General features: G+C 39.4%; 1 protein-coding gene and 1 long non-coding RNA gene across 2 annotated transcripts in view; one reads left to right on the top strand and one right to left on the bottom strand.

Annotated features, from left to right (window-relative positions):
- Nucleotides 1-27,177, bottom strand: part of kcnd1 (potassium voltage-gated channel, Shal-related subfamily, member 1) — a 133,431-nt gene that overhangs the window by 47,511 nt on the left and 58,743 nt on the right. The gene's annotated exons all lie outside the window — the stretch shown is intronic.
- Nucleotides 14,317-26,714, top strand: LOC108438569. Its single transcript, XR_001858698.2, has 3 exons — nt 14,317-14,487; nt 14,612-14,730; nt 25,389-26,714. It is a non-coding gene; the product is annotated as an uncharacterized LOC108438569 (long non-coding RNA).

The raw sequence follows: 27,177 nt of genomic DNA, 5'->3' as shown, positions 1-27,177 counted from the left end.
TTTTGCCTTCATTCTTCGTGGCATACATACGTTGGAAACACCTTGTTGAGATGGATGTGTGTGAAAATCCCAGTAGATCAGCAGCTTCTGAAATACTCAGACCAGCCCGTCTGGCACCAACATGCAAAGTCACTTAAATCCCCTTTCTTCCCCGTTCTGATGCTCGGTCTGCACTTCAGCAAGTTGTCTTGACCACCTCTACATGCCTAAATGCATTGAGTTGCAGCCATGTGATTGGCTGATTAGCTATTTGTGTTAAAAGCAACTCAGTACCTAATAAAGTGGCCAGTGAGTGTATGTATATATAAATAGTGATTTTCTGGATATTTGTGTGTTTGTTTACCCATTTCCAAGCCTCTCCTCGAGGAAGCCCAGTATTACAGTATTATATGTAGTTAAAAAGCAACTCCTGGTTTGACCAATCAGTGCTTCAGTAAATTGAGCTCATGATGTAACTGATGATATTAACGAGTCTCTGTGGCGGCTGTGAAGGTGTCAAGGAGAAATATGGACCCAAGAAATTCTTGTTACTTTTTATTGTTTTTCTGTTTATTTGAATTATGAATATGACTTTATTCTAATGTATATTGTGATAAACTCACTGCTGAGGTAAAGTGTTTAAAAATCTACTTAGATGCCTAAAACCTACGCACAGTACTGTATATGTGTACATACATACATAACTGCCCTTAATCTTCTCTTTAATAACAGGATTCTCTACACTGCTGTTTCATTCATTTTGACATGTAAACATGATCTAACAAAGCCAAAATTTCATAGACTTTTACTTTGTTTTATGTCACAGATTACCTTTTCAGGGAGAGAAATATACTTCACACTTCAGTGGCCTTTTTTGTGGCTTTGATGAAACAAACCAATAATAAGCATAATAAGCATTGTGTTTTAAAAGGCGCAGCTTCTTTTATACAGAAAGCTCCAACTTCTACTGATGCTGCGTGACCAATGACCAATGTGGACATTTTAATGAGTTAAAAGAGACAAAGACAAAGACTCTGAATGTATTACTGGCGAGATGTTAGACTTGAAAGGGATAATAATCGCAATCAATAGAATTACTCGAAACAATGGCCTTTATTAGATCTCAAAATATCCTACAGTCCTACATCAACTGTCTCTCTCTCTCTCTCTCTCTCTCTCTCTCTCTCTCTCTCTGTACTTTTGGACGAAACAGTGAAGACAGGCTCCAGAACAATCAGCATCCTCAAACAGGGCTATTTTTGGTTTGTGTGAATTTGATGAGATCCTTCTTCTCTCAGCTGTGAGCCTGTTCTCTAACACCTCCCTTCACACTCAGCACTTTCACTTATTTATAGCAGCACTGGTAGTAGCATCACAATTAAACCACACAGAGCTTTCTAAAGGCCTGTCCTGTGATGAGGGCACGAGTGCCGTTGTGGAGGCTGAAGGGTTCATTCCTGGACAGAAAGAGGAGGCAACTTGGGGAGATTACACTGTGGACACACACATCACATCTTTATGGATTTTTCAGCACCGCTGTTTCAGTTTCAGATGTGCATTTTGCCTCCTATTAATCTCCCTCTCTTTCTCTTTCTTTCTCTCTCCCTCTCTCTCTCCCTCTCTCTCTCTCTCTCTCTTTCTCTTTCTCTCTCGCTCTCTCTTTTGCTTTCCTTCTCTCATTTTTATTTCTCTCTCTCTTGCGTTCCCTCTCTCTGTAACTCTCTCTACCTCTCTCGCTTTCTGATTCTCCATCTCTCTCTTTCTCTTCCTTTTCTCTCTCTCTCACTCCCTCATTCTCTCTCTCTTTCTGTCTCATGCTCCCTCTCTTTGTTTCTTTTCCTCTCTCCTCTCCACCACCGACTCTGCACCTGTCCCTGCCAAAAAACACCTCCGATTGGATTTCAGAGCTCCTATCAATGAAATCAATGTCTTGGCAGAAAGTGAACCTCCTGAATGCTGATACAGGCAGAAAAAGGACTTTAAGATAAAATGATAATGTTTACTTCCTTAAGCCGCTCTGCACTGGATAAAGACTCTGTTTCTTCAGACACACTGTTGACTGCCAAACCATCACTCAGCACTCATCACTCAACCCAAGACTAGGAACACTGTAATGGAAAATCAGAGACACAGATTTAACGTCCAACAGATAAGGCTGTTTCACCCGTTTGTGTGTTGCTATGATAAAGGTGAACCTTGTATCTCCATTTTTGTTCTGTTTTTCAATTTTTAACAGAATTTGAAAGAACATGTGGCTCTTTACAACACCTGTAAATTTTATGATGAATGGATCAAACGAAACAGCCCAAAATGACTTGGACAAAATTCTGGTTCCATTGTCTTACATTAAAAGTGATGTAGGTTTTTTCCTTCTCCTGTAATGTTATCATTTTGGAGATACAAGGTTTTGTTCTAACAGCAGCGATATGCTTATTGTAAGTACTATATAGTCCTTCATATGAGTGCTCTTTTTTTTTTTTACACGCAGCAGAGGAAAAATGCCACCAGTGCTACTGAAACAGACATTAAGCAGGGTGGGTCATCTCCGGTCACAGATCCACTCCATGGTGACCACTAAATCTACCCAACCAGCCCCAGAGCCCAGCACATTAGCACATGTACAAAACATCGTTTAACTGTGCAATAACAACTATTTACAAGAATAAGTCTCTCTCACTGTTCCCATGATGCTTCACGCTTGCTGCTCCACATTACTACATTATTGCAACATATTGTTGTAATTATTATGAAATATTCAGGGAATTACATACATACTGACCACTTTTATGTAAATCTCTACCTTATAGCTTTAACTTATCACAGTCATTCTGTGTCTTAGAATTTTGTCAGGCCCTGCTTCATTTCCTGAAAGACTGTGATTTGATTTATAAGAATCAATTGTGATTGTTTTTTTTCTGGAAAGTATCTAAGAAAAAGAAAAGCTATTTTTCCATTAGCTGTATTCTGGCAGTTTATGGCATGTGGAATAAACACTTGTTCTTAATGCATTTTTCTGCAGATCATAATTCTGCATCTCTTTTAACAGTAACAAAAGTTACCATTGAAAAAATGTACTTCTGGGACTCCACTGAAAACAAAAGGATATCCTTTTTCTTGTCATTCGCCTGCCACCACCATGTAAAGACAGCATTAGGCTGCAGCACAGCTGCTGGTGAACAATTTGTATTAGCCCTCCTCTAACCAGATATCGTCAAAACTCAACCTTCAATCCAGTTTCCAGTCATGGATTCCTGGAAAGTATGACACTAAGACTACGTTTACACATAGGTAAAAGTGGCCCAAATCCAATCATTTTCTCTGTATGTGACACAGATCATCGGTACGTCAGTGTGAACAGCAAAAACCACAATGAATCTGACATTATCAATTCCGATTTGAGGCGCTTTCATATGTGGTACTGAAATCCGATACGTATCCGATCTATGGCAATACGACTTGGAAAATCGGAATTCATGCCATTTTTACGTTTTTCATGCGGTTTTTACAACCAAATGCGGCTGAGGAAAAGACGGAGGCTGCAGCGTCAAAGAACAGTTTAAAGGATCCAAGAGGACATGAACCAAAGAAATGGCCGTGGCAGAATAACGTGCCCTTTGTACGGCGAACTCAAACACATTTTCAGTGATGAGCCCAGCTCACTGGTCATCATGATTGTTTACCGCTGGATGAGCATGCCACATGAAGCTCTGTTCTTTTTTGCATGTGAGTCGGTTTAGGAGCTGATCTGTTCGGACTAATGTCACATATAGGTCACATTTAGAAAATAACAGCCAAAAATATATATATATGATCTGATGAGAAAATCAGATTTGGGCCACTTTCACCTGCTGTGTAAACATAGCCTAAGTGGCAGTTTAATCAACAGTTCAGTTAACTATTGGTGATTACAAAATCAAGGACCAGAAACTGGTCTTCCAGGATTGGATTTGAGGACCTCCACTCTGGTCCTTCATCCGTGGTTAGTTTCTCACCACAGAACCACTCATGGCTGGATATTTTTTGGTGCTGAAGCATTCTCAACCTACCAGTAATGTACCAACAGAGATGTTCACAAGTTGCTTCATGCAAGTGGTTCAAGTCCAAGTCAAGTTTCAAGTCTCTGAGATATGAGTCCAAGACAAGCCTTGAGTCTCTGAGATGCAAATGGAGTCTCAAGAGTCTGAGGTGAGAGTCCAAGTCAAGTCTGAAGTGTCTGAGGTGAGTTGAGTCTTGAATCTCTTGAGACTCAATTTGGACTCGCACCTCAGAGAATCGAGTCTCTGGGGTGGGAGTTGGGAGTCTGAGTCAAGTCTCACGTATCTGTGGTGTGAGTCAACTACTGGTGGGCAGGGGAGCCAAGGGGAGCAGTTGCAGTGGGGCCATAGTGGAGGGGTCTCATTGTGACCTGCCCCCAAGTGTTTTTATTGGACCCCTCCATGCTGTCAGTTTGACTGTCCAGGTCAAGTACATTAAAGATAAACAAAACCAGAGCACAGCATAGTCACATCCATTGATATGTGAACAAAAAGATATTGAGATTTAACTTCGGGTCCAAGTATTTAAATATCATATATGAAGAGTGAGCTGAATATGGTATTCTTATACTTAATGGGTGGTTATTTTAGTTAAGTTAGGTAGGCTTTTTATGGTTACATGATGCATTCAGTTTGCAATCAGTTCTTACTGTAAATAGACAATAATAATAATAATAATAATAATACACGTACTACTAAGTAAACATCTCAGGCATCAGAGAAAATAATCTGTAAAGCCAATTATGTGGGCAGTAAGTGTGTATTTGTTCCAAGAACACTAACATTAGAATAAATATAAATAAACAAGCCTTCCGCCCGAAGACCGCTGGGATAGGCTCCAGCATCCCCCCTGACAGAGAAGCAGCTTAGAAAATGGATGGATGCATGGATGGATAAATAAACAAATTAATCCATTGTAATTTGATGTGTGGCCTCTCCTCAAGGAATTCTAGTATTTACAGTTACCATCCAATAGCTATTTCATCTAATCAGTCCTTAATTAAACTAATTTAATACAGTTGTGCTGCTAGTGGAACTGAACAAATCCATGACGTGACTGGAGTGAAGCAATCCAAACATGCAGTCTAACAAGCATGTAACATCAGATGCTACTTTGTGGAGTGACTAGCCTTGTCTACTTACATTGTCTATATTTTATTAACTGAAAGTAATTTTTGTTTGGGGGAGCCATTTTTTGTGCACTGGGGCTCGTAAGGACCTAGATATATCACTGGTGTGGGTCAAAGTTGAGTCTTTATTCTTGACTGTCTGAGGTGTGAGTCTAAGTCAAGTCGGGTCTCCAAGATGCAAAACTGAGCCAAGTCTCAAATCTCTGAGATGCAAGTCTAAGTCAAGTCCTCAGTCTCTAGGGTGCAAGCTTGAGTCAAGCCTCAAGTCTTTGAGGTAGGTGTTCAAGACGAGTCTCAAATCTCTGAAGAGTAGAGTTTTGTGTCTCCAGTGTGAGTCTGAATCGATTCTCTGGGGGTGCAAGACAGATCTCAAATCTCTGAGGTTATTGGTCAGTTTGCCACCTGCTCTTGGCTAGACATTTTTGGTGGTAGACCGCGCTCAACCAAACAGTTATTTACCAGCAGAGAGTTCAATCTTGAGTCTCTGGGTTTCAGCCTGAATCGAGTCTTCAGGGCGCAAGTCCGGGTCAAGTCACAAGTCTCTGAGGTAATTGTACAAGTCCAGTCTCTCAGAGGAGCAAGTCTGAGTCTGAGTTAAGTCTTAAGAGGTGCAGGTCTGAGTTGAGTCTTAAGTCTCCAAGGTAAGAGTCTGAGCCATGCCTCAGATATCTGAGGTAAGAGTCTGAGTCAAGTCTCAGATCACTGAAGTATGAGTCTGAGTAGAGACATGAGTCTTTGGGGTGCAAATCTAAATTAAGTCATTAGTCAGGTCAACATGTGACTCGAGTTCAAGACACTCACTCAAGTCCCTATTTCTGGGTACCAGACCCACACTCGTACCAAAACCACACTTGTACCAGAACCACAAGCACTGCCATGCCACTTTCATGTCAGTGTAATCGCTGTTCTAGGAATGGTCTACCTGCCATGGTCACGTGAGTAATGAGGAATAGGGCAGAGGGCAGCCGATAAACAGTGCAGCAGCAGATGTAATGTCTGTAATTGCATACCTATATACTGGACCCGTAAGGTAAGTGGCCAATGTAAGGACAAGGAGACAGAATAGCAGCATATGCAGTCATTGGGTTTGCTCTGTCAGCTATCATCCCTAACCTCCATAATGCTGACCTAACAGGCCATGTCAACATGACACAAGAGCATGGATTATTCATTAAATATTTACAAACCGATATTATAACCATTAATGTTTGTGCTTAGGATAGATTACAGCTCAGAGACATTAGCTTCTCTCAGTAAACAAACATCGTGAGTGTACTTGGCTCAGTGGCCTGCTTCAATCTTGATTCTGTATGACAGACCTCATTAATAGGAACAAGTTGTTTCAGGCTGACAGGCTCTTCACTGAGCAACAACTTAACAATCCCAAAATTGCTACTTGACATGCTTCACATTTCATTCGACAGCTGATCTTTCCAATCATCTGTGACCTGATTTAATCTCATTTGGGTAATTACTGCTTGGGTAATGAATAGGGGTCTGTCAGGCTGTGCTGAAAATTAAATGATGTGTTGAGGGTGCGACTTGACGATTGAACGACATTAACTGTCCCTCTTTAGAACACCTGGTCACCAAGAAAGATGCTTAACACAAAGAACACAGCTTTAAGTGCAAAGACACATTAGGAGCCAGGTCAGGGAAAACTGAAAAAAAAAACTTTTTAAAAAAGACCTCCATTACTTGCTGTTTGAGTGCATTCAGGCACAAGCTTTACGCTGATCAAAGGTAGGCCATGCCTAGGATCCCCCACCTTTTATTTGACATAAAGAAAACTGCAGTCATGCTGTTTGTTTTATCTTGGCATGGTTTGTGGACATATCTGCATTGTCTTTTACAGTAGTGAGTTCTCATCCCTCCACTTTCACTCTTCATTGCTTGCTAGCAGCTCAACACAGAGTTTCATCTAATTACCATTTCAGTTCATCTTAAAACAGACTATTTATGGTTTGTGTGATGCCATTGACTTGCTTTACACCAACCATAGGTAGATCACACCTAGGACCCACAGGAAAACACAAATCAGATCTGCAGGCCGGTAATGAACGAAAGGAACAAACCGAACATGGACTGAAGAAACTCCAGACATGTGTTCTGCATGATACAATCATGTAATTCACATCCCACCATAGTCTGCAACATGCATAAAAATCCTGAGCAGATCCAGTTTACTTCAGTTATGGATCAAGATAGCAAAAGGGGAAGATCTTTGAAGGAGGGTTTATTACTACGGTCTAGAAGGCAGAAGCTTCAGTTATAAAGACTGTTCAACTGACCAGGGTTTCAATAACAGTGAGTAAAGTGGCACTTATGTTTAGAAGTTGTGGTTGGAAATTGTGGTCAAACGTAAGCATGATGCTTGCACAAAAAGCAGAGGAGATATTGTTGCTCAAGCGAATGTCAATTCAGGATGTGATCAGTCAGCAAGAACAGTCCCTCCACAATTACATAAAAAGGGGTAATATAGCATGGTTGCACTGCAGAACCCACTCACTATGAAGACAAATGCACAAGAGTTCAGATGAATTATCCCTCACTGTATTCCCCACAAGTGGGTGAGTGCATGTGCGGCATACGCCAAAAGAACTGTACAGGACTGGATGCTTGACAAGCTATTCTGACAGCTTGTGGTGGCCCAACACTTACTAAGAGACTGTATGTTGTTTTTTCCTGTAATATTTATGTTAAATATTCTATGCTAAAGCCTAAAAGATATGAGAAGTCCCAAAATGCTTGCTATTGTAGTGATTACTCTCAATGCTGTGAATGAAGCCTTCCACAGCCCAGGCTGAACTGTTCTCCCCCACAGTTCACGCTGAACTACTCCCTGTTGTTGGGTGACTACTTTGCGACTACAAAAAAAAAAAGAAAGGTGCAAGCAAGCAAGACAGTCAGCTCTTAGTGGTCTTATGTTATATTACTTTGTCCTAAACTATATCAAAGTAGGTGTAAATATTATTATTTTAACACATTACACAGTAGCTATAAAAATCCCTTTGTTTTGGAGTGTCTATGCTTTTATATCAATAATGTTGATGGTTTTTGATATAATAATACAAAAACAATGTTTGTTTTGTCTCAGCCTGGCCAACTTTGTGGAGAGGTGCGAACTCCTATCACAGGAGGGGGTTCTCCCCCTCCCCTTTTGCCCCTCATTGCTCACAAGCAGCTCAACACAGTGGCACAACATTTCACCCTCAGAGAGCCAACAGTCTCCTAATTAATATCATACAATATTGAGGAAATTATTTTTGTTCCATTCATTTATATTGATTCAAAATAGCTGAATCTATTTCAATTCCACATGTGGAATAGTGTGGGGGCTGCAGAAGGAGATTAAGTAAGGCCCAACTCTTGTCTTGGTCTAGCACTGCTCCTTTTATGCTTTCCCTGCTCTGGCATGCCTGATTAAACTCTGAAAGTGCTGGTAATCAGCTGAATCAGGAGATGATAACATTACCTCTTGTGATGTGGGATTTAATACAGCTCGTCTAACTGAGGACATAAAGTACAAAATCAATTAAGAATGGGTCACAGAGAGTATATACACAGCCTAGAGTTGACATATTTGTCTGAACTTGATGGGACATGACTACTGACATCAGATTTCAGTTGGGACATCATTTTTCAAGTATTTGTTGAGTTCGGGTTTCTCAACAATTCTAAATAATGCTTTTGAACAGCTTGAACAGTTCTTTAGTCTGGATAAACTATCCATACTGCACTGTTCTCTGCTGATGTATCAGGCAGTAATGCTTAATTTGGTTGGTCCACTGATGATGCTCTGTAGATGCTCAGTCTATCTTTAATAAACATTCAACTAAATATCCATTAAAAGCCACTGAACTTGATTCTATTAAATCTGTCTCTAACCCTACACCTAACCCTAACCCTACCTCAAGGCCAAACTTACACCTACTTCCAAACTTAATCCTAACCTTATGGTTGTTGATAATCAACTGAATGTCACCAGAAAGGTTGTTAATAACATGAGTAACTCAATCATCTATAGGGGACCATGCAAATAAATTGTGACTGAAATATGTTTGGCACAACAAATTAAACATTCTTTTTTCCGTACTAGGCTGTACTTTCCTGAATTTTCTCCTGAGCATGGGCTCTGTGGACCTCTGTGGAGAATTAAATGAGGAGTAAAAGTAAAGCAGAGCGAAAGCATAATTGTGAACTTTGAACCAGCACAAGCCTGAAATTTAAGAAATGAAGTCCAAACACCCTGAAGAGTTGGGTCCGGTTGGGTTTCACGTTCTGGTGCTCGAAGCCAGCAAGAAAAACAGCACGTTAGGCTAGGTAGCTTAAACGTTGTCCAGATAAAAACTTCAAAATGTTGTCGATTCACATTCATTGATTAGTACATACGATGGATTTGATTGGCTGTTATTGTCGCTTGGCAACTCCACACTGTTGCTAGCATGTATTTCTTTGGGAACGTGGAGTTTTATTCATCTGGGGCTGTATTACAGAAACTTCTTACATTCAAAATCTTATCTGTTTAGTCACCATGATGAATTAGTTAGGACCAAATTTAGGATAGAAGCTATTACAAAACAACAGTTCTTAAATTCATTATGCTATCCTAACTCCAGAATAAGAAAACAGTATTACACAAACATCCTAACAAGACTAAATTTCCTAAATTCGGTCCTAACTTTAAGAACCACAGAGGTGTCTTAGCTTCTATTGTCTTATTCAGTGACAGGCAGCATAGCTCACTAGAACCAGCAGAATGACGTTAAATTTATCTACACTGAAAATAGTAGTTTGACTTGAGGTTTTTTTTTCTAACAGCATTTTAAAACACCACTGCAGACACCACCTCCTCCATCCCCTCTTATAAGCTTCACGTGTTAATGTTGATGAAAACTCATCAGATAAACTATTCTCTCACTACAGTGATGGTGAATAATGAGGAGACAGAGCTGAACGGGTGTCTGTTTATTAGGAGGAATAACGTGCTTGGCTAAAGCGTTTGGGAAATTAAACTGAAACTGGAGGCGACTCTGATAAACAACACAAAGCGCTGTCACAACATTCACAACTTTCGGTTTATAGTGCTTTAGTTCTGTTTGACCTTTTTACATCAGTCACGGTAGCCAGTAGCCAGCTGCCTAGCTAACTAGCTTGATTCATTTTACTTAAACTTAAAAGTTTCAGCTGTGTGCATAGGGTCAGTTGCTAGGTAACAGACATGAGAGTCACGATTGTCAACTTTAATCAAGTTAAGATTTCTTAACTCTAGATAAGGTGCTGCAAGATAAGATTCTTTCATTAAGATACGATTTGCTTCTGTAGTATGAATTTGTGAAAACTCTTATCTTGACCTGTCAGATCTTAAGACAAAAAGAAGTTTCTGTAATATGGTCCTTGGTCTGGTATGTTAAATTTTGGGTCAAATTTCTGGGGCAGAAGTCTGTCAGGATTGGATCTAAACTTGATGCTGCTGGTCGGATCAGAACTACACATTTTGTTGATGTTCTACATGAAAATAAGTGAACACATCCTTTACAGTCAACACATTTCTGCACACTTTAATGCAAAATTACTGTTTATTTGCTGAATTTAACCTATTAGGCCCCAACAAAATTTGGCCTGTGTAAAAGTGGCATGTTTTATATTTTATGCATCTTCATATATGGTAAGTGTTTTTTTTTTATTTTATTTTATTTTCAACAAATAGAAACTGCGCACTAAAATTAGCTTTTTTTGCACAATTTTTTTAAACTTAGGAAATCAACAAAACATTATTTTTAACATATCTTCTGCATACAAAAATATTATTGATAGTGACCCTTCACAACAGTGACACATGTTGTAGTGTCTGGTGTTGGTACGGGTGTATCACAGCGGCGTGGCTGGGGGTTTTGCTACTAGGTTGTGAAAATATTTAGTCAAGAACAGCCCTGTGGTCAGAACCTGACCAGTGATGAAAGCCTGGAGGTGGGCTAATATGAATTCTGTGTCAACAAATGGGTGACAGGCTCTGACTGTACACCAGCAAGGTGGAGCTACAGTACAAGGTGTTTCTAATAAAGTGGTCAGTGAGTGTACATTACCTCTATGGTTTTGTACATCATTTAGCGTAATTGTGTACACACTTTGTCTTCAGTATCACACCAGACTGAGCCTCTGCAGACATCCTCCTTCCGAAAACAGTCCCAATTTCCCAGTGGCAATGAATTTGAAGCCATTCCAATCTATTTTTAATGGATTGTCATTGGCTGTTTGTGCCCTCAGAGGACTGACCTCTTCTCCTTTTGTGTAAGTGAAGGCGACTGGAGCTAAATCATTCTAGTTAATCAAGCCATGTCCAATAGTGATTGACAACGATTCCCTGCGAGTGCTGTTTATTTATTCGTCGCCTTCTCTACATACTGTGGAGGTTCTCCTCTGAGAGTAGAGATCACCTTTTCTTGGAAACACACACACACACACACACACACACACACACACAAACACACACACACATGCAGACCTGTCCTGCTCACTAGACACACTGTGCAGACACTTCATCCAGGCTGAGAAAGAGTGGGTGGTAGGGATGAATCAATACTGTATCAATATTTCAAGTCAAGTCAAGTCAAGTCAGCTTTACTGTCAGTACTACAATATGTACAGGACATACAGAGTACTGAAATTGTACTGAAGTACTGAAACTCTCAGACACCATGGTGTAGCGATAAAATAAAATAGATGGTAAGCAGGAAAAGTGTGAATTTAAATAAACACTAAATAAACAATAAACACTAATTGTAAAAATAAACACTAATTGTAGAAAAATAGACTAATATATATATAGACTATATATATATATATGAAGGTCCTGAAATTAACACCAAAGTAGCCCTAAAGTGACAGTCAATTCTATTCTCAGATCGATACTGAAGTATGAATATTTAGGATTTTGAGGATTCCTTTTGAGAAGAGATGCCAGATTTCTTTAACCAGCAATTGGAATGTTTAACATTTTACAAAGCATCCATTTTCTAAGTTAATATATCATGTGCAGAGAACACACTTCAATTACATTTTTTGGCAGATTTTAATGCACAATTTCTATTGATTCCATTCATTATTACATCATTTTTATTTTCCATTATATCATTATTATATCTGTTCTTTTTACATGCACATGCTGACTGTCATAGTACTATAATCAAATGACAGAACAATTAATGTTGCATTTGGAGACGTGCATTTGCTCTGTGTGTTTGCTCTACATACTCAAAAAATGGTTCTTCAGGGGTTCTGCAGTAAAGGGAATGGTTCTATTTAGAACCATGTGTTCTGTATAGAACCGTTTCATGCTTGAATGGTTCTCATTATGGTGAAATGATTCTTCAGACTGATGGAGAATGTGAGAATGCATTGTACAGTGGTGCAAGTTTGTGAATCCTTTAGATTTTTTTTTTATATTTCTGCATAAACATGACCTAAAACTTCATCAGATTTCTCTTGGTGTGGTCTTTGTTGTTCAACCATTACTGAGAAGAGTAACAAGGGCCTACAATCTGTCTGACTGTGGATTTGTCTAGTACAAACTGTTTAGACATGGTTTTGTAACCATTTCCAGTCAGATGAGCATCAACATCTCTTCCTCTGAGCTCCACAGAAATCTACTTTGTTCGTGCCATGATACACTTCCACAACATCAGACTGTGGTAGATCCCTGTTCTATCAATTGCCTTTCTATTGATTGAAATAGAAAAGATCTGCTAATCCTAGAGGTTCACATACTTTGGCCTCTCACAGAAAAGTAATATTGAATTATCTTCCTCAATAAATACACAACCAAGTCTCATTTGGTTCTCTTTGTCTAATATCAGGACTTGTGTGAAAATCTGATGAAGTTTTAGGTCAAATATATGGAGAAAATTCTGAAGGGTTCACAAGCTTTTAAACACAACTGTATTTAGTTCTAAATAGAACCTTTTTGAAATTAGTTCTATGTAGCACCAAAAAGAGTTCTACCGTTGTTACAATGTCAATAATAGCAACAATCATCAATCTGAAGAACAATTTCACCATGCAAAGAACTTTTTAAGCATGAAATAGTACCATAAATGGAACAACTGCCTTTACTAAAGAACCCTGGAAGACCCATTTTTAGCAAGTGTATGCTACTCTTACAACAAATACAAAAGAAAGATACTAAACTGCCACTGGGGGGGTCCCCCAAGGGTACACCTTCAGTACCTTTAGTTATGAAATATAAATGTACCATATTTCTCGTGGGTGGCACGGTGGCGTGGTGGGTAGCGCTGTCGCCTCACAGCAAGGAGGGCCTGGGTTCGATTCCCCGGCCGGGCGGCCAGGGTCCTCTCTGTGTGGAGTTTGCATGTTCTCCCCGTGTCTGCGTGGGTTTCCTCCGGGTTCTCTGGTTTCCTCCCACAGTCCAAAGACATGCAGTCAGGCCAATTGGACGTGCTAAATTACCCCTGGGTGTGAATGTGTGAGTGACTGTCTGTGTCTGTCTGTCTGCCCTGCGATGGACTGGCGACCTGTCCAGGGTGTATCCTGCCTTCCGCCCGAAGACTGCTGGGATAGGCTCCAGCATCCCCCCGCGACCCTGACGGAGAAGCGGCTTAGAAAATGGATGGATGGATGGATATTTCTCGTTTTAAGCTGTACTGACTGCACACGCAGGCTTTTTATTGTAGTGCTCTGTTTAAAGCAGTGGGTTATGAATAGGTATAAATATGTACCTTTTCCCTGGGAAAACATATCTAAGGTACACAATTAGACCCTAAAACCACTGTTTTAACATTAAAGGTACATTTACATTGTTTGTACCTTGATGAACCTTTATTTCTAACAGTGTAAGTCCCCCCTGCCAAAAACAGCACATACATACCATGCAATTTATTCGTTTCACATTTATTTTGCTTTCACTTGTACTATTTTTAACATAAAAATCAATTAAAGCTTAAAGCAGAAAACTTTGCCTTCATATTAGTTGGTATCAAAATAAAAACCAGTGGTTTCACCCATTTCTAGCATGCAGCAGTGCGAGCTGAGGCACGTGTGCTTTAGTGGCTGGTTTTGTTGCCTGTTAGGGATGCAGCTCCGCTGTGATCTCTGACACTGAGCAGTAAATTACAGGGTTATCAGCGGAAGCCACGCGCCTTTTCTCCAGCCCCTCCCGGCGCTACGTCTCCAACCGCTCACAATCGCCTCCAGCACATTGATCGAAAAGGGCTCGGGATGTCAGAGCATGATGCCCGTTTTCGTACCCCCCAGCTTTTATGAGCCTCTTCGGAAGCGCGCGTTATTGAATTCCTAAACGACTTTTACACAAGTGAACGGCGAAGCAGGTAAATGTTCGTCATTGTTCGTGCTTTAATGGTCTCCGGGGCCCTGTCGGGGACAAACTCATAAATCTGGGGTGTAATATGAAATGCGTGAACGTAATCACCCTGATTTCTTGGTTTTCTGCAGGAGAAGATAAATCACCGGCACGGCCTGCTGCATGCCCAGCCAGGAAGAACGCTGGGAAGGCCATCAAGTTCTTGTCAGAAAGCCACAGCAACCCAGGATCAGCAAAGAGCTCTGAAATAGTACGAGATGCTTCACCTCTGTGATTAGAATTGTGTAATATACTCACCCTCGGTTCATGCCAAGCCAAACACCTCCAAACCACTCTGGCCATATCAACTGCTGTAGATAGAAGAGGGATCCAAAAAGAGGCCTTTACATTTTGGGTAATGTTCAGTGATCAACTGAAGGCACGTTTGACCGCAAGTATAAATGTTGTCCTTTCACCTTAAAAACATTTATGCATTTGTCAGACACTCTTAGCCAGCCAAGTTACAGATGCAGGCGAATGTAGCGTTAGGAGTCAAGGACCAGGAAAAGTGTAAAGTACCTCATTACTGAGTTAGACAGCAGGCATCTGTCTTTTTGTTCAAAAGCTGGCCCATGGATAGTTATCTATATATATTTATATATATTCCTGCTACTTAATATGCGTAGTAGCTGGATCATCCTGAAAAAACACATTTATTCACAATAGTTGAGTCAAGCAATTTAACAATGATAATGTGGCTTTCAGTTTTGGGTGTATAGGTCTCTGCCCATTCAAAGAGATAGAAACCTGATTTTGTATTATTGGAAATAACTGCCTGGAGGCATTTGCTGCCAGGTGGACAGATGTTCCTAGAAAGAATTTGGTAGTTTACTCAGAAACTTTTTGGAGGTTGATTGAACACATTGAGTTTAAACTTAATTTGCTTGCTGATTATTTCACTTATTTTATTTTGTTGGGTATGAGTTTATCTGGTCAGAACATAAATAATGAGATGTCCAAGGCAACCACACAGCAGCTCTGTCTGGCTTAATCATGGCATGGCTTTTCTAAGTACAGTTCTATTACATCATTTGTTTCATTTTCCAGACTAAGTTCACTACCAGTGGAGCTTCTCTGCTGAAAATCTTTTTTATCTTTGGTATAGGCCTACATCCCAAAGATAATGTTTTTTGGTCTCTGCATGACACAGGCATTGGATTTATGTTCAGAATTTGGTTGAACTCACCAAAAGTACTATAATTCCATGGGGAGGCTCACATTTAACCTCAAGCTTGAATAGAAGGCGTTGTTGAACATGTCGATAAAATCTGAAAGGGACTTTCATGCACCACTGTTACGTCACCAGCAGCAGCCTTGCGTCTCAGTTAGACTGAAAAACGGCTAAGGCCTACAGTGAAGTCGCCCACGCCGAGCCTTTAATGCCAAAAACAAATGTATACAGCGTTTACAGAGAACTAGATGTGGTTTGAGGCAACATGGCTGATCACAGAGCTCTTTTTAAGTGGATGATTGTTTTACACTTTCATTTGCAGCACTGGCTCCACAAGAAAGGAAAGCAAATGTTGGATTACACCAGTAAAGCAGAGCCAGAAAAACAGCCAGGAGGAAAGGCATTTAAACGATTCCGCTTTTCTCTCCGCGCATGTGTCTGTGCGCGTGCACATGTCCGCGCCCACGTGCTTTCGCTTTAGCTCTGCAGCACCGCTTGCGTCTAAAGCTACCGTCAACATTCAATTAGTAAGCAATGTAGTGCTGCTGACCGAAGCGGGGCGTGATGCACCACAATCTGTGGGGGGTCAAAGGTCACCCTTACTGGACTGAGAGCTATATTTGTCATCCTCCTTCTTGCTCCATGCAGCCTTGGCAACCGAAGCACACTTTCCTTGTCTACCACACAAAAATATCATGGGTTAACGATTACAAGGCATGTGCAGTACAAGCATGAGGTCAGAACTGCGAGTTACTGATGATCTCTGACAGACGGTGAAGACAGACGACACCCACGTGAAGAACTTTCCATCAGAGCATGTCCATAAACCTTTTCATTAAATGAATTCAGACAGTATTTCCTATCGGAATCAAACACAGTAAAGCTCTGCATTTGCACAGAACAGAAGCCAGACACTATAGATCAGACTAGTGTGATGTGCTAAAACATATTCGACTCCTAGACCGGAATATCAGAATGTATCTCTGCTTAGATATAGCGCCTAAAAGGGAACAGGAAGCTCCCTCATCTAATAAGATGAAAGTGATATGTATTAGTGATGTATCTCACAGAGGGGATTGTGAGAGGCTTTACAGTAGGCCCGTTAGGGAGGCGATGATAAGACGGCGAGAAGGCAAAGCTCTCTGGTTTTCCATATTAATGTGACAGAAGAGGATTGTCTAGATCCCATCTTAGCACAGTGCGGAGAGGCCAAAACAGAAATGTGAAGTATTGTGGAGTATTGAGAACTTTCAGGGGACAAGTATTTCTGTGAAAGTGCTGCCAACTTACAGCTCCCACTGGCTCTTGTATGTCCTGAAGTGACAGCTGTGTTCTGGCGTAGTCGACAGAAAATCTGTTGGAATATACTCGATGCAACGTACGTTTGATAATGTGAGCATTTCAGAGGAGGTAAAGCGTTTTTATAGAGGTATAGTCAGGACCATGAAATTTTGACTGACAATCAATTGCCTAAACTCTATATGTAAATATCTTTTGGTTAACTCTATTTAACTTTTAAAGAAATATACACACACTCACACACACACACACATTTTCTAAACCACTTATTGTTCTGGATCATGGGAGGTGCTGAAGCCTACCCCAGCAGTCGTTGGGCAGAAGGCAGGATAGACCCTGGACAGGACGCCAGTCCATCTCAGCACAGAATTAGAAGAATAGTTTCAACAAAAGCAACATAAAGGGACAAAAAAACATTACACACTTTTCCACTTACCTTAAATGCAGTCAATCAGCCATGTTTGGTGTCCAAATTTTGTTTCTTTTACTAATGGTGCTAACCAATATTGTCATTGTAATAAGTCAGTAGTCACCTAAACCATTTACACAAATGGTTATGTTGACAGGGTATGTAACTGCTTAAAAAAATCATGGATTTGAGCAGATTTAGAAAGGTGTTGTGTATACATTTAATAAAACAGTTTGGGTGACTACTGATTTACCGTGTTTGTTAGCACTATTAGCCTAACAGCTCCAGTTTTAAAGCAAAATTTGGACACCAACAACGTCATGTCATGGTTGATGGACTACATCTGGGGTGAAGGAAAGTCATAATGTGTGCATTTCAGTGGAGGTAAAGCATTTTTAGAGGTATACTCTGGACTGTGAAATTGCAGCTGACAATTAATTTCATGGAAATGGCTGTACTATCTTCTGTAGTAGTAGCACTGGCTGAAATACTTTTTATATCTTCACCAAGAGTGGATGGGTCTATACTGCCTTAGGCTGAATAAACAGATAAGTGTAAATGATTTGTATCTTTACGACATCACAAAATCAATGAACTCAAAATGATTCAGTTTTCAAAAAAAAAAAATCTCCAAAATGGCAACTTTACAGAAGGCAGCAAAAATGGTCTTAGCTTATAATGTAAGTTAATGTAAAGAAATTTTGCACCATTTCTATTGGTTCGCTCATCAGGAATTTTTCATGTGATGTTAAGGACAACTGCTATGCTCAAGTCCTTAAAAAAATGGAAACAAATTGAGATACTATTTTTTTTGGACAATGGAAACTTTTTGTAAAGAAACTTCAGTAATGTTTACACGCTACATCTAAGTCCCCTTTTTCCAGAAAGTGAGCTAGCTTTTGGATCATTCGTGTATACATACTGCCAGAATTAGATCCCGATATGTCCACATACGCCCTCAGTCGAAAAGCCATTAGAGCCATTAGAGCAGCTTACCAAAGCTTTGACTGACAGCAACCAATCAGGGTTGTGATTGGATAAATCAGTTCTCCGGTTCTGATTGGACCAGTTCAAGCTTTCCTATTGATCCATCAATTTGCCAGCAAAACAGGGTCAAAAATCCACAGTTGCAAAAAGACGTTCAAATAGGAAAGGAGATGTGTTCGCAGATTTGTACTGTCACACTGAAAAACTCCCCCGTCACACTTGGAACTTAAAACTTTTAATGTGATTTAATGGTCTGGCACACAATGTAAATCATTTGAGTAGCACTGATTCACACATTCAGAACATTTCCTTTACAAATGCCAATGTTTTTACACATTCAAAAATCCTTTCTATATATATTCCAAATATGTTTATGCATTTGGGAATTTGATTTGAGTTTGATTTTTTTCAGATTTGAGTTTGATTTGTTTCATATTTGCAGATTCAAAGTCATTCATGAATCTGGATTTTACACAACTGCAAATTTCAGTACATTTGTGAATATTGTTTTATAAGCTCAAAATCTTTTTGACCCCTTTTTGACTCCATAACCTTACTTCCATTCAAACCTCTCTAAAATACGACCTACTATTCACACTGAATGTTATCAACAGTGTCAACATGTTTATTGCATTGTCTTTGTATTTTCTAGTCAAACTAAATTGCCACTTGCACATAAGAACAGTGTAGTAAGAAAACGGATGGCTCTGCTTTTTGTGCGCTTATCTTTTCATTAGTTTCATGAGCACACAAAATCAGTGCATTAGACCACTTCAAATAACTCCAGAAAGTCGTCTTTTGGGGTATTTGAGCTCAACTGTTCACATTTTAGTGTGTAGAAACGAATCATAAGTCTTAGAAATGACCCTCTTCAGCTCATTCAATGCTCGAGCGCTTCATCAAATTGAGGGCATAACTCAGCAGGTTCCTCTGACACAACATTACACCTGTTTTTTTATTGTGTTGCTCAAAAGCACAATAGCTTACTTTCCAAGCTGAAGTGCTTTGGGTCATAAAATATTTACATTTCTTCCATCAACCTTTGATAGATGTGTTTTGAATGACAACTTTTGGGGAAAAGAAGGAATCGGCTATAAGAGGTGGCACAATATTCACTAAATCTATCCAAGCTTGCCCTGCTGTCTGACAGCAATGCTGGAGAAAGTCAATGCTCTTTATGGCAACATATGTTTCTGTTTTCTTTCTCAATCATTCCAGTCACACCATATCAGATTTAAAATAATTTCTGAAATAGTTTTCAAGCCCGGTTCCAATGCAGTGCTGCCTCTGCTCTTCTGGGAAGGCTTTACACTAGATGTTGAACATTGAAGGGGTGTCTGGATAGTTTTGGACTTTCAGCATATAAGCTAAATCTCATGGCTGATTTCCTAGACCAACATCCAAGTAGGATGACCAATGCTGATAGTCTGAGGATTTCTAAATTCCTGCATAAATAAATGGTTAAGATGTAAACAAAGTAATTTATAGCAGTTTGATGTGAAATGCTTCATTCCAGAGAAACTTACCAAGTCAGAATTGTTCACAGATAGGAACCAGACATCTGAAGAGTTTAGTACCTATAAAAGCTCCTTTAGAGAACATTATTACATGAGGTGGTTGAATATGTTGCCTGAAGCCTGAAACAGTGTTTTGTGATAGGTTTGTGATCAGACTTTGATCCAAAACATACTTAAAAATGTTTCATGTTCAGTTTCAGTTGTCATTTTGCATAGTAAATAAAATAATTATATTTGCATAGACATGGCAACCCTCAGTTCCTATTACCTGCTATAAAGAGTCTTTAAAGCAGCACTATGTACTTTTTTAAAACTGAAAGATGTAACTTGAGTCAGGAGAAAAAAGAACATGCTAAAATATGGTGTGCATGCATTATAATCCCAAAATAATAAAGCCTCAATAATAATTTAAAAACCAGAGGCGTCAAGTTGGATTTTGCAGGAGTTTTGGACCATGTTATACTTCTTTAAGTATTAAAGGTGCAGTGTGTAAGATTTAGTGATATCTAGCAGTGTCCAAATGCAGTAGAATCTACATTGGCCATCAGGTTTTCACGTCTTTGGAGATGAAGATTCACCCTCTTTTGCATTTTCTTGTGCTAAATAATAAGTATGATTTTCCATTTGTCAAAATTTGGAGTCTCATAACACAAAATGGTCAGGCACTGCCGGCAGCAACCACTGATTCTTCTTCTGTCTACGTCTTCCAACTGGCGCTATAGCACCACTAAATTCAATGTCACTTCAACATAAAAATACAAAAGGTGCTCTCTAGAGCCAATGTCAGGTTTGTTGATTCTAGGCTACTGTAGAAACATGGTGGCACAATATGGTGGCCTCTGTTGGAAGAGGACCCACTCCAATGAAGAACGGCTCATTCTAAATGAAAACAACAATTCGTAGTTACAGGTTACACTCTAAAGAAAACATGGTTTTGATACTATATTCCATTTATGCTAATAGATCCCCCTAAATCTTACACACTGCACTTTTAATGCACAGACGTGAGAAGTCTGACTATATGAGAGACAATAGATAATTCACTTACATCTTCAAAAGGCATGTCCTTCACCAAGTTTTGACTCTTTGAAAACTTTCAATGCATTCACAACCGTCAGATTCATATGATCTGAAGCTCATATGATCTGAAGTATGTTAAAAAATGTACTACCTCCAAATCCCCAAACTTTACATAGTGCAACTATAAGTTTCTCTACAATAAACCATTTCACGACTCTGAATGAATTAGTTTACATTTCAGCAATTGAATCATGTATAAATTCCTTTCTCCATTCCTTAGATCACGCTGGGGACCTTCCGGGGCAAAGTGCTGCAGAGACAGCACTTATTCTCATCTAACACTCTGAATTCATTCATGAAGGACTTGCTAATTAGCTGATATGCTGAATTAGGTGTGTTCAATGAGGCAGTGTGCTTGTTTTGACCTGTAACGTCTGGAGCTTGACATATGTGCCTTATATGGAAGTCCTTTTTAATTCATGTTCAACAAACCAGCCCTCAATGTGTTCCACCAAGGAAATATTATCATAATTCGTTTCAAAATAAGTTTCAGAAGTTAAGACTTCTTAAAAACATCTACCCTCATGCAGCTCTTTGAATTCCCTTGTCAGGACCTAATAATCACTCCAGGCATGCCTCTGAACAAATGCATCCACCTTGTTAAGGGGCCAAATGATTTTTCTTCACAGATTGCTAATCATTAATAATGTATGACAGAATGCAGGGCATTCAGTCATATTCATGCACCTTTCAGCCTTGCCCTTCAGGGTACCCCTGCTCGAATGGAGAAAACACAACCCAAACCATTGGACGGAGGCTTGGGGGGTTGCTTGGCCACCATCCCAGAAGAAATGGCAATATCACTGTCAGACCACACCAACAAGCTATTTAGAATGAAGGTCAATTTACATATGCTAACAAAGAACATGGCACGGATCGCGCGACAGGAGGCTAACAACTGATTTAATGTTCCAATTATGCCACCATGCTAGCAAGCAGTTTAGCCACCTGAAGGGTGCGGAGATGCTATCAAGGGTAATGCTCTTCCGGCACGGCAGCCTGATGGGTGCCAAAGGGAATTCAATAGTTGTGCACATTTATGAAGGTGTGGATGCACCAATAGGAAGTAGGCATAATGCACTCCTTCACAGAGGGCAAAGGAAAGGAGAGAACAATTACGGCCGTGTGGACGCCGGGCAAGACGATCCATCAATGCTGTAAGTGCATCAGGGCCTGTGAAGTTCAGTTCCTGCAAAAGCAGCAATCATGCAACGGACCCCACCCTCAGACTTCGCCCCTGAGAGCACTGCTCAAAACGTTATTACTCACACATTAAGAGTGGATGCTTTATCTCAGAGGGTTGTTCAGTTTCCTTTCTTGGTTGTATAAACATCTCTGTCTTATTCTTCCATTCATGTTCTTCCTCATAACAGTTGACATAGGTCCGTTTATAAAGACCTGTCTGATAAGATTGTTTTGATGGTAAAATAGATAATGATCTGCATCAGTTTGGAGAATGATGTGAAATGTGAAAAGCCTTGAACAGTATAAGTTATTTCTATGCCTTAGATGGCTTGAGGTTTATCATTTTGCTATTGCTATTACTATTTATGCCTTTTCACAGTGCAATTTTTGCAATTTCTACCTGTTTTGAGGTCCCTCAGTTGAACTATGTATTTATTTCTTCAACAACTTTGATGGAACATATTTCAATGTAAATATGTATGACTTACAAAACTGAAAAAAATTGTCTTTGTATGTAAGCAAGCAAGTCAACATTTATTTATTTCATTTTAGCCCCTTAAAATCCTATTATTACATACTAAGTCTTATTATTCAGTAACTACAGGGACTTCCGTGCAAACTGGCTGAGCTATTCTAGGGTATAGAAGTGTGTAATAACACGCTGGGCTCACTGGTTTCCCAGCTGTGTCTCTTTTGGAGGTGTATGTTTTCACAGCAGGGGGTTCTTACCCTTCCACTCTCATCCCTCATTGCCCACTAGTAGCTCAACACCAAGTCACAATATTTCATACAGAGAGCCACCAGCATCCTATTTAATTCAGTAACAGAGCTACAAAGTTCCTAAACGGTTCTTGGCTTGGATGTACAGTGCTATGAAAAACCTATAACTGATAGAGAACCTTTACCTCATGGATATAAAAGCTAGATTTTCTGAATGGATAATGAATATTCACACCTTCTTAAATGTAACATTGATGATGGTAAACTAGTGCATTATAGTTCCCTGCATATACCTCTGCCATGAATGAGGTTTTTATAAAATGTTTTAGGCCAAAATCATATCGCAAAACAATGTCTGAGGCATCAAAAAGTACATTTGTAACCATTTCACGTAACAGCTTTTTATGAGGGAGCTTTTAAAGTCACTTAATGCTGAGGATGTCTGGTTCCTATCACCGCCACTGTGAACAATTCTGACTCAGTTTAACTAGAACCTTTAAGGAGGCTTAAAGGATCAGCCATTATAAAATTCTTCAATGGACCAAACGTTGTTCTTCTAAGGCATCACTCTCAAGAGTCTTGGTACTTTCTAATGTAAGTAATGTATATGTGATATCTGTAATTGTAATGTGTACTTGTACTAAAAGTCATTATAACATATAGTATGTTATACATATAGTAAAATATACTACTATTTGTAACAGATATAATATTTACATTTACAGCATTTGGCGGACGCTCTTATCCAGAGCGACTTACAATTTGATCATTTCACACAAGCAGGCGAAGGTGGTGTTAGGAGTCTTGCCCAAGGACTCTTATTGGTATAGTGTAGCGTGCTTGCCCTGGTGGGGGATTGAACCCTAGTCTCCAGTGTAGAAGGCAGAGGTGTTAACCACTACACTACACCAACCACAGATATAATATATGTAAGTATGTTGTATCTCCAAAATACTAACTTTTTTAGAAGGAAAAACAAATGGAAAATGAATGAAAACAAATTTGTACATAGTTTTATGTGATTGAACAATATCATGTAATATATATTGTAATGTAACACAAATTGTAAAGCATAGAAAAAGTATTGTAACATATGTAATTACTATATTTATGATATACTGTAATATATGAAATGTGCATTTTTATTAGACATGCTCATTAAGAATTACATTCAGTGTGGCTGTATGTTGATTTAAAACAAAAGGTTTTTTACACTTCCAACTAAAAACAATACAAAATCCATGGCTCACAGATACCCATGATAGACATACAGTATGCTTGTATGAAGCTGAAGTTGACTTTTTTGCCAGCAGCTTCTTAATCGAACTCTTTGTTCCATCTTAAATGGTGAAGCAGTGAGGTGCCAGAACGTAACTGCCGGTTAGTTCGCCTGGAAAGTTTCTCCATTAAGAGTTTAAGTGCTAAGTGAGGACGTATTGATGCTGTTGACGCTTCACTTGTTTCCAGCTTATGGAGGAGAACTTGAACTCTAAACGCTGCACTTGTGTTCTGATATACAATAAGCACAAGCACAGTGACAATCGTCTGATGACAGTGATGTTTATCAGATTTATGGCAGGAAACATCCATTTAACCTCTTATGCTCGTAGGTATATTTTGGTTTTTCCATCTGAATTTACATCCAGTCCTAAAGCAAATTATTCAGTAACCGCATGAAATAAATGTCAATTCTGGGTTTTTTTTGGTAAACACTCCACTCAAATGAACAGAAAAAGTGTTTTATGATCACAGACATATTGCTGTATGCTTACAATTAGCTGAAAGCCCAATATCTTAGATGTATTTTTTTATAAAAGAAATTTTTACAAAGTAGATCACTGAAAAGATGTCATCTGAGATCCAGTTTGTTGATCAGATTTGAGGAAAAATGGGTCGACTTTCAGTAGAAAAACAAATTGTGAGTTCAGCTTCTTTTATTATAAGGGTTTAAAATTAGACCACCCATCATTTGACTGGAAAGAGGACCTCATATGACACCCACTTTTTGAATGTAGCTCATGAAATATGAAAGTTATGACGAAGTGCATTTTGGTTCCAAGGAGTTAAAAAGGTTCAATTAAAAGTAACAGACTGTGTAGTGGTCTGCAGTCAGACGTCTCTCCATGTTTCTTCCACTTGAGATAACTCTGAAGTCCGAGTCAAAGTCCGAGTCATTGGTGTTGAAGTCAAAGTCCTGTCGCAAGTCTCTTGATTTTCTCAAGTTTGGTCTCATGTCATCTAATTTGTGTCATGAGTCAGCCTCGACTCCAAGTCATATGACTCGAGACGACACCTCTGGTACCTGTTATGCTGTGGGCACAACATTGTGCTCGATATGGTGTTCGAAGCCCCTTCTCCGCCCCTCCTTGCAGTAACAGCATTACGTCTCTCTTTCTATCTCTCTTTGTTTGTCTGGGTCTGCATGATTGTCTGGGTGCTGCGTCTCTCTCACGCTCCCTCTCTCTCTCTATCTATATCTCTCCCTCTCACTGATCCTGCAGGGCTGCATCTGACCCGGGCCTGTCGATAAAAGACAGCTAAACGGCAGGAAGCAGAGAGCAAGCAGTGAAGTCATTATCCCAGCAGCATATCGAGCCAGAAAGCCATCACACATGCTGCCGAAGACAAGGAGGGGAGAGAGAGAGAGATAGAGAAGTAGAAAAGCAGAGCAAGAGAAAAGAGAGGCAGTTTGAAGGAGAAAAAGGATAAAAAAATGGAATCTGGCACTGTTGGTCCATTGATGAAGGATAGTGTAATGACATGCAAGCAGGCTGGGATGGGAGAGGATGGAGGAGTCAGGATGGAATGAGGAGGATGAAAGAGAGAGGAGAGGAAGGGCAGAGAGGTCAGGAGAAAGAGGAGAAGAGCGGAGAGTGAAGTGATAAGCAGAAGATGGCAGATCTGAATGGGGCACTGCTGAAGGAGAATTCTACTGGTTCTCATTCATCATTGAGATGTAAACAAAGTCTTTTAGAGTGGTGAGATGTGGAACAATTCCTTACAGAGAATTTATAACATCTTTACAGTGATGGTGATAGGAACCAGGCGTCGCCATGTGTACAATACAAATATTATTTTATTATCAACGGCACCGGCGAACCTACACATGCCTTTATATGTGTCTATATGTAATGTTGATGATAGTAAAACAGCTTTGGGGAATATTTTGCCTGAAATGCCCTGTGTGTACCTCTCTGCCATAGTAATTTGAAAATATCTATGATTTAGGCCATAAAACCTGTTTCAAAACTATGATAACACAGTGCATTATAAACAACTGAATGTATTAGCTTCCTGAGAAGGAGCTTTCAGAGGCATTCAGACGTCTGGTTCCCATCACCACCACTTTGAACGATTCTGATTCTGTATATTTCTCTGGAATGGAGCATTTCACACCAAACCACTCTGACCGTGTTTACATCTTAACCATTGGGGTCATTCTCCATTTGAGTGGGAAACCATGTCACAAAGGTCGCAGGGCTTAAAATATTAGACACAGCTCCACACGTCAGTATGTACATTTAAACAGTTGACGCAAAATGAAATGACATCTTGTTTTTAGTCGCTCTGCATCTGTAAAACAGCTCGGCACAAAACCAGATTTCAACATTTGGAAAAACATTTTTAATATAAAACAATATTTTTAAGAGGTTTAACTTTGGAATTTGTATAAAACATGTTCATGTTTACTTTTTATATCATTAACATTATAATACATTTCAAAAATTTGAAACTTACTTAAATAATGAATTTGTCTGAGATTCTGGTCACTGGTGTTACCAGGACTCTTATTTTGCATTTGTGCACAGTATTTTCAGCTCTATTAAACCGCTTCCTCGAGTCGAGGCTCATCAGAGAGGAAGCATCTCAAGGCATGAGAATATTTATCTATATCTATATTGAATCTATATTTCATTAATGTATTAATAATTTTGTTTATCAGGCAGCTTGTGATGTCTATGTGTCACTGGTGCGATGTGCTGTAATGGTTGGGTAATAAAAATGTTGTCAAAATAATGCAAGTTATATCATTTTTATTACTGATTTTAAATAGTTGCACAAGATCACCTGACCACCAATAAGTCGGCCAATTTACAAAATCCTCAGTTTTAACCAAGATGTCACTGGAGTCACCATCACTGGTGTTACACCATATTCATAGGACACCAGTGACTGTAAAACATGTCTGAATTAAGCTCTTCTTTCTGCATATATGATAATAGGAGATGTTCAAGGACATATTAAGATTAGTTTTGGGATGAAAGAAACTGATTTTTTTAAACAATGTAT

This window comes from Pygocentrus nattereri, chromosome 28, assembly GCF_015220715.1.
Source record: "Pygocentrus nattereri isolate fPygNat1 chromosome 28, fPygNat1.pri, whole genome shotgun sequence".
Taxonomy (NCBI): domain Eukaryota; kingdom Metazoa; phylum Chordata; class Actinopteri; order Characiformes; family Serrasalmidae; genus Pygocentrus; species Pygocentrus nattereri.
Note: the sequence above shows the minus strand (reverse complement) of the source record. Positions and strands in the feature narration are given on the sequence as shown.